This window comes from Salvelinus sp. IW2-2015, linkage group LG6.1, assembly GCF_002910315.2.
Source record: "Salvelinus sp. IW2-2015 linkage group LG6.1, ASM291031v2, whole genome shotgun sequence".
Classification (NCBI taxonomy): Eukaryota; Metazoa; Chordata; class Actinopteri; order Salmoniformes; family Salmonidae; genus Salvelinus; species Salvelinus sp. IW2-2015.
In genome coordinates, this window is record NC_036845.1 from 17,043,816 (window position 1) to 17,053,402 (window position 9,587).

Here is a 9,587-nt window from a genome sequence, read left to right on the forward strand (position 1 = left end):
GATTCTGCAGCTGTCGCTATGTGCGTGTGAGGTGATTCTTCGCCCCTGCGAGGACTGCAAGCTGGGACGTGCCCCAATGGGGGACCGTGGCGTGAGGCTTCGTGGTCACCCATACTGTGTCCGCGCTCACAGCCCCGTCCTCTCAATCGACCTCCCTCTTGCTCGCATACCCGGAACCAAGGAAAGTCTACGCGCACCTCACTGTCCATTCCGCTACAAGACGAGGGTTTTCCCGACCGCACAGCCACACAAAGACAGGTACAGTTTGGTACACCTTTAATCAGATATTTATCCGTTTTGGGCCTATAATAAAAGTGAAGGTGACCTCCGACTCAACCGCCGTTCGTCGAGTTTGCTGTGTAACCTTGTGGGGTAGTGGTTAATCTGATTCCTGTTGTTTGCTCTCTGTTGGTGTCCTAAGCGGGTGATGATGGGCTGCAAAGCCAGCAAGCTCGGCCAACCAGAAATTGCCGCTGCAAGAGTGAGTGTCATTCCCTGAGCACACACGCCACGCATCACACCGGCCAGCTACACACACCACACACGACACACAGCACCACACTCGCCACACACCACACCTGTGGGCGGGGTGGACGGAGCATCTATCACACACACATCACACCCTCAAATTTGGTTAGGTTGAGGACAATAAAGTCTGTGTATTGGCCTTGATTGTGGCAGAGTTTTCAATGTGATCGCGCCTTCAAGGTAGAAGCCTAAAACTTTGATGCAACTCTTTGTCAAGACGTTATCTGCGTCGGGCGTAAAGAGAGGAGCGACGCAAGAATGCAGCGTGATGATTATCCATTTTAATAGAATACTTTAACAACGAACAAAAACAATAAACCGACAAAATGAACGAAGATGAAACAGTCCCGTAACGTAAACACAGGAACACAGTAACAGGAACAATCACCCACAACCCACAATACAAAACAGGCTACCTAAATATGGTTCCCAATCAGAGACAACGACTAACACCTGCCTCTGATTGAGAACCATATCAGGCCAAACACATAGAAATAGACAAACAAGACATACAACATAGAATGCCCACTCAGATCACACCCTGACCAAACAAAACATAGAAACATACAAAGCAAACTATGGTCAGGGCGTGACACTCTTGCCAACTAAATTCAGAGGAAAACAGAATTTTTGTTGCCTCCCATATTTGAGAAATACTGTGTGAGAATGGTTATTTACAGTGCGAACCATTCTGTTTTCCTCTGTTACAGCCCCAAACCAAAAGGATTCTACAGAAACTAGAGATGTCATACAGACCGGAATCCCTGTCAATGGACAATGTCTCTACTATTTTGTCTTAGCTATTCTATTCTGATACAAAAAAAACACAAAAGGACGAAAGAAGCAAGAAAGAATATGTTTTCATGTGATGTTTGATAATAGATTTAACAAGTGTATATTATCATCCTTAATGACCTATGATTGAGCTACAATTGAACWAATACTGTATATAAATATGTATAGCTACTGTCGCTTTTTTACTGTACACTGAGTATACAAAACATTAAGAACACCTGCTCTTTCCATGACATAGACTGACCAGGTTAATCCAGGTGAAATCCCTTATTGATGTCACTTGTTAAATCCACTTCCATCAGTGTAGACGAAGGGGAGGAGACAGATTAAAGAAGCCTTAAGACAATTGACACACGGCTGAATGGGCAAGACAGAACATGTAAGTGCCCTTGAACCGGGTATAGTAGTAGGTGCCAGGGAGCACCGGTTTGTGTCAAGAACTGCAACGCTGCTGGGTTTTTCACGCTCAACAGTTTCCTGTGTGTATCGCAGTGGAGGCTCCTCAGAGGACCAAAATAAAAATTGTGAAACATAAAAAAGTATCCTTTTTAGATACAACTATACTATATATATTCATGTCACCAAATAGTTGATAAAAACACCCTGGTCTGCAAGGAAGGTCTACAGTAGCCTCAGCAGCACTCTGTAGGTTAGCATTTGTTTTTTTCCGCCTGATCACAGACAGCTGATGTGTTGTGCACTGAAGTCCACAAGCGAATGGGAGGAGAGAGCGCAGATAGTGCCGTGAAGGAGTTATATATACAACGCGCAACGAGTGATCATGCTGTTTTCATGTGGCTGCTATGAAAGTTAACTGTTTGCGTGTGATCAGGGGTGTATTCATTCTGCTGATTCTGTTGGAGAGAAAAAAGGTTTCTTAAACGGAAGCAAACGGAACGAAACGGGGATAAACATACTTGAATTCGTCCAATAGAATCTCTCATTTGCAACTGTTGGACTAATGATTACACCATAGATCAGCTAGAAGCAGGCTAGAGTGCGCAAGGTGGTAATGAATGTGCCACTGTCTGTCACCTTGATTAACAAAAATGTAGTAGAAATAAGGCCATGTTCATGAAAAAATAATCATCCTCCCTCATCTTAAACGGCACCGACCGCCACTGATATCAAGAATGGTCCACCAGCCAAATTTGACACAACTGTGGGAATCATTGGGGTCAACATGGGCCAGCATCCCTGTGGAGCGCTTTCGACACCTTGTAGAGTCCATGTCACGACAAGTTGAGGATGTTCTGAGGGGGTGCAACTCAATATTCGGAAGGTGTTCCTAATGTTTGTTATACTCCGTGGATATTGCATAGCACTTTGTTTTAGAGTCCATTTTTGACCCAATATTTTTTTAAGAGAATGTAATAACATCTTAATACTACAGTTTCTCACGGTTTCAGGTAGTGTGAGCAGACTGCTGCGTGATCAGGCTCGTTCCACCAAGCTAGGATTCAGCAGGCTACACAGTTTTGCTGAATTGTTTGAAATAGTAACAGAGAACACACAGGGGTTATTGTTGTTGTGTTATAGGACTGTGAAATAAAGTGTATCATTGTATTTAAATGATTGAATTAAACAAGAATAAAAAAACACGCAGTGACTGAGGGGTGACTGATTGGCAGCTTTATTGAAATACCTTCAGCGGTGGGTAGACAGACACCAACACAAATAGATACCCACTGTCACTTCTTCATTTGTTTTGGCTAGTTATACATGCTGTGACTGGGATTCAATCCATTGCAGGTTGTAGAAATGCACATTGCGTTTGATTTTAAAAGGGAATTTACACTTTATTACCGCTGCGTTTACACTGAATTTGATTTCCTTCAACATGGGAACATTTTATTTAAAATGCACATTGTCAACAGTGCAACCCTGCAATGTGCCTTCTATTGAATTCCTGCCACTCTAAGCTTATTTCATGGTCAGTGGTGTCTTTCACCCGCTGATTCAAGGGCAAGAAATGGGGATGGCATCCATTTGACAGATGCGGCGGTAGGTGAAGTCACAGGGCATGTCGGACCAGGTCTGGGAAAGGGAGGTAGGGGGAGAGAAAATATGATGGGCAGGATGGAATTGAAGTCACAGAGAGGGAGAGAGATAAGACAGAAAAAAAAAGTAAAAAAGGAGCGTACAAATAGTGGAGAAAAAATCTAATCAAGTTTATTTTATATAGCCCTTCGTACATCAGCTAATATCTCGAAGTGCTGTACAGACACCCAGCCTAAAACCCCAAACAGCAAGCAATGCAGGTGTAGAAGCACGGTGGCTAGGAAAAACTGCCTCCGAAGGCAAAACCTAGGAAAGAACTAGAGAGGAACCAGGCTATGAGGGGTGGCAGTCTCTCTCTGGCTGTTGCTGGGTGGAGATTATAAAGAACTTGCCAGATGTTCAAAATGTTCATAAGTGGCAAGCATGGTCAAATAATAATCATGAATAATTTTCAGTTGGCTTTTCATAGCCGATCATCAAGAGTTGAAAATAGCAGTCCGGGACAGGTGGCGGTTCCATAACGCAGGCAGAACAGCTGAAACTGGAATAGAGCAAAAAAAAAGACAGGACTGAGCAACTGAGATATTTGAGTCAATGTTGTAGCGTGTCAGTTGAGATTGTTGACATGTAATTTGTGAGTTTGTGTTGTCCACCATCTCCAGTCCTCTACTCTCTCTGTCTGATAGGCCGATTCATAAGTAGTTATTAAACCCACCAATCCTACTGGCCTCTTTCCAGGCTTCCTAAAACAAACACGTGGTTATGAGATCATTTACAGGGAATGAAGACACACTCAGGACACTCTGTGAATCTTACCATTGTAAATAGAGAGAGACAGAGAGAGGGAGAGAGAAAGAGGGAGAGAAGAGAGAGAGAGAGATTTGGATATGATCCTACTTTGTACTGTATTGATATAGTATTACTATACCAGCTGTGGGTTCATGTCTTCGGTCAAATGTGGAAATGTCTCTAGATTATGAAAATGTTGCTGCAATACACTCTTAAAAGAGGTAGGGAATGTGGACTGGGGAAGTGTTATTAGGCCACTATCACATGAACTGACCATGTGAATCCTGGCCTGTCCTAACATTACATTTAATATTACATTACATTTAAGTCTTTAGCAGACGCTCTTATCCAGAGCGACTACAAATTGGTGCATTCACCTTATGACCAGTGGAAACAACCACTTTACAATAGTGCATCTAACTCTTTTAAGGGGGAGGGGGGTTAGAGGATTACTTTATCCTATCCTAGGTATTCCTTAAAGAGTGGGTTCAGGTTGTCTCGGAAGGTGGTGATGACCTCCTGACCTGGCGTCGTGAGGGAGTTTGTTCCACATTGGGTGCCAGAGCAGCGAACGTTTTTGACTGGGCTGAGCGGGAATGTACTTCTCAAGAGGTAGGAGCGAGCGCAGAGGTGGATAACGCAGTGCCCTTTTTGGGTGTAGGGCCTGATCAGAGCCTGAAGGTACGAGGTGCCCGTTCCCTCACAGTCCGTAGCAACACCAGTCTTGTAGCGAGATGCAGCTTCAACTGGAAGCCAGTGGAGAGAGCGGAGAGCGGGGTGACGTGAGGAAACTTGGGAAGGTGAACACCCAAGACCGGTGCGGCGTTCTGGATGAGTTGTAGGGGTTAATGGCACAGGCGGCGAGCCAAGCCAACAGCGAGTTGCAGTAATCCAGACGGGAGATGACAAGTGCCTGGATTAGGACTGCGCGCTTCTGTGTGAGCGCAGGGTGTACTTGCGAATGTTGTAGAGCATGAACTACAGGAACGGGTCAGGCTTGATGTGAGTTGAGAACGACAGGGTGTTGCCAGGATCACGCAAGGTCTTAGCGCTTGGGAGGAGGACACAATGGAGTTGTCAACCGTGATGGCGAGATCATGGAAGGGCAGTCTTCCCCGGAGGAAGAGCAGCTCCGTCTTGCGAGTTTCAGCTTGAGGTGGTGATCCGTCATCCACACTGATATTTCTGCAGACATGCAGAGATGCGATCGCAGCACTGGTTATCAGAGGGGGAAGGAGAAAGATTAATTGTGTGTCGTCGCATAGCAATGTAGGAGAGGCCATGTAGATATGACAGAGCAAGTGACTTGGTGTAAGCGAGAATAGGAGAGGCCTAGAACAGAGCCCTGGGGACACAAGTGTGAGAGCACCGGTGCCTCGGACGACAGATTTCACGCCACCTGGTAGGAGCACTGTCAGGTAGGACAATCCAAGGCTGGGCGCGGAGATGCCCTGGAGAGGGTTGGAGAGGAGGGGTTGATGTTCACGTATCAAAGAGCCCGAAGTCTGATAGAGATTGAGAGCAGAGAGAGAGATTTAGCTTAGCATGCGGAGCGCCCGTGACACAGAAGAAGACTGCAGTCTCAGTGAAGGACCTAGTCTTGAAACCTGACTGATTGGATCAAGAGAGTCATTCTGAGAGAGATCCAGGCAGAGAGCTGCCAAGTGACGCACGTTCAGAAAGTTCTGGAGAGAAAAAAGAATGGATACTGCGTTTATTTGTTGACATGGAGGCTGACTGTGTAGTGTTTATTCAGAAGGTGTCAATCTCGCTCTCTGAAGACGGAAGGAGACGTAGTCGCGGGTCACAGGATGATTATGAGCGAGGTGAGGTAAGGGAAGACGTCTCGGAACAGGTCTGGAGAAGAGAAGGAGGGGATAGGTTCAAGCGGCAGGTTGATTTGGGCGGCGGAGCGGCGTCCAAGACGCGAGTATTCATCCTGGAGAGAGAGGGAGAAGGAGGTCAATAGCACAGGGGGTAGGGCAGGTGGCAGAACATGCGGTGTCGTTTTGACTTAGCAAACGTAGGAATCGTGATGGCGTCGACCTTCTTTTCAAAATGGTTGGAGTCATCCGCCAGAGAGGGAGGAGGGGGCGAGGGGGAGGGCGACAGGGTGGGTGGTGAGGAGCTCGGCGCGGATGGAGGCTGGAGGACTCGGTGGTCGAAGTGCTGCAAGGTAGAGCAGTAATCTGATTAGATGGTAATAAGGGCTTTAGCACGACGAGACGAAAGAGAATTAAGAGGAGGAGCTGAAAGGATGCCAGTCGCAGGAGGGTTCTTCCCATTTCCGCTCGCTCCGGAGCCCTGTCTGTGAGCTCGCAGTGAGTTCGTTCGAGCCACGAGCGAAGGAGGGGAGACCGCAGCCGGCCTGGAGGATAGGGGACATAGAGTAGTCAAAGGATGCAGAAAGGGAGGAGAGAGGTGAGGAGGCAGATCCGGAACTAAGGTTGGAGAATGGTTTTGAGCAGAGGAATGAGATCGTAGATGGAAAGGAGAGTAGTGCGGGGGAGAGAGCGAGTTGGCGAGCCGAACCATCGATAGCGGGCAGTGTGGAAGTGTTAATGAGAGCGAGAGGAATGATATTACAAGTAGTGTCCGGAGCTTGAGGAGTTCAAGTGAGATATGTGAAGACAGCATCTAAGTAAAGTGATCACTATTGCTGATTGAGTAGTGGGGGGAAGGTGAGGGTGATGTCATATAATGAGAGATGATGTGAAAAGGAGCAGAGAGGAATGAGTCAAAGGTAACGTGGGGAGTAAATCTATCTAGACTGTGAGAGGGCCATCCTCAGGAAAGAACTTATCAGGCGTCAAGCTCATTGAGGCCTCAAGGAACCTGGAGGGCGAATAAATGATAAAGGATGTTAGCTTGGAAGGTGTATGCTACAGCTGATTCAAAAAGGAGGGATAGAAGTATTTGAGTGGGAAAAGAGAATGTCCACTTGGGAGAGAATGAGATCGTCCACCGCCCGTGACCAGAAGCTCTCGGGTGTCGAGAACACGTGGCAGACAGCGAGAGCAAGAGTAGCACAGTCGTTGTCATGTATCATGTTCTCATGCCAAGAAGTCAGGGAACTGGTAGGACGCATAGGCTGAGATGAACTTGCCTTGTTGCCGCAGATGCGTTCAAGGGCTGCGGAGACCTGGAACTCCACTGGGTTCGTGCGCGTGGAACCCAGCGTTAGAATGGCACGGCACGCGTGTATATAGGCTTGTATGTCTTGGCGCAGAGGAGAGAACGAGGATATGACAGACACATAGTTACAGGCTACAAAGAGGCTGCTAATGCAAAGGAGATTTAGATGATAATGTGAGACTACACGTCTCGAATGTTCAGGAAGTTAAGTTACTTGTAAAATATAATAAATCTATGACTAAAATGATATATACTGCTGCGGTGAAGTAGAATCTGGCTAGCAGTGGCTGCGTTGTTTGATTTTGAACGTGTACGCTCTAAGGTAGACCTCTAACTGCTAGGTAACTCGAAAATTTTCAAAACACACAATTATTCTTGGATGCAATGACAGCAAAAGACAATCATGTGGCTAGCTAACACTACGCTATCAAGTCGTTCCGTTAAATGTAAGTTGATGTGAAGTTTCCAGTGCTGCTATTGTAGAAGTGCTAGCTAGCAGTGTAGCTAGCTAGGTGACTAGTAGGAGACGGCTGCCATCCGGGCGGACGAAAATAGTGGCTAGTTACCGAATAATTACTAACCATCTCAAGCTACACAATTATCTTAGAATAAAAGATGCAAGAACTTAGTAGCCGCTAACATAACTAATCAGTCGTTCTTTGTATGTAATCGTTATCTCCAGTGCTGCTATGCCGCTTTCGGTGGCTGCTGCTAGCTAGCAGTGTTTGATCTAGGCGTACGAAAATAGCTGCTAGTTACGATAATTATCTAACAACTCTAAGTACAATTATCTTAGATCAAAGATGCAAAGACAACTATGTAGCCAGCTAACACTACACTAATCAAGTCGTTCCGTTGTAATGTAATCGTTTCTCCAGTGCTGCTATGCTGCTATGCTGCTATTCGGTGGCTAGCTGGCTAGCTAGCAGTGTTGACTACGTTACGTTACGTTCGGACGAAAATAGCTGGCTAGCGAACCTCAATAACTACACAATAACTACACAATTATCTTTGATACAAAGACGGCTATGTAGCTAGCTAAGATCAAACAAATCAAACCGTTGTACTTGTACTGTAATGAAAACCATCTGGGAACATACAGTATGCAGCATATTTGATGGGATACGTTTGAACAAGAAGCACTACTCATGATCACATAATGAGCAGTTATTTAGGAGATAAGTGATTTGTCCATCAGTGATTCTGTGCCGTCTGGTGGCAATGGAGTTATTTTTTAGCATGTACATAGTGTTTGCTGGCTAGTGCTAACCTGTGGCAGAGCAGTTTTGTGCCAGGCTGGCATAGTCATCACATAGGCGGCTGTAGCGTCGCAGAACAGAACTCAGCTTCAACCTCAGGGAGGCCAACTCTTCCTCGGGGGTCTCCCCAGGTTTAGTGGCATTTGACAGGGCTGCCTGATTTGTGTTCCCCCGGGAACCTGATTGGATTGATCAAAGAGAGACCTCTACAGAGTTATATTATACAGTATTCATGTCCATCAGATGAGAGTTTAACCTGACTAGAATAGAGATGACAATTCATTCTCTAGTAACAGTTCTACGTACAGGATGTATTTTTAGAAGCCATTTAAATGAACCTAAACATTGTAACAAAGTGACTTGCCTGAACTCGATACACAAAAATACACACAGACACAGACACACACACACAAAAACACACACACACACACACGCACATGCACACACCCACACAAACACGCACACACGCACATGCACACACACACACACACACACAGTGATGTAGACCCAAAAGTTGATTTTCCCTTGCTTATATTGGTAGAGCTCCATGTTCTCTGTGTAATATCACTGGTACATGATTAGTTAACCGTTCATAAATCGAACGTGTCTCTCTTTCCGCTCAGAGGTGGTGTTACATACCAACGTGGTGTGTGTGTGTGAGTGTAGGCAGATGGTTGGAAAGTACAAATTGTGGAAATAACGTTATACTGGACCTGAGACAGATTTGAATGGGAAAAGTAAAGCAATAGATCTGGTGCAATAACAGAAAATCTGTCATGGAATTACTATTATCTTTATTTAACTAGGCAAGTCAGTTAAGAACAAATTCTTATTTTCAATGACGGCTTAGGAACAGTGGGTTAACTGCCTTGTTCAGGGGCAGAACGACAGATTTGTACCTTGTCAGCTCGGGGATTTGATCTTGCAACCTTTTGGTTACAAGWCCAATGCTCTAACCACTAGGCTACGCTGCCAAATAGCCCAGCTGGTCATGCAGAGTTGGATCAGTAGTCTCAGTGAACAAACAAATGCTTCCGAACGAAGTGGATTTGTCACAGAGTTTGAACATTATTTGCCAAT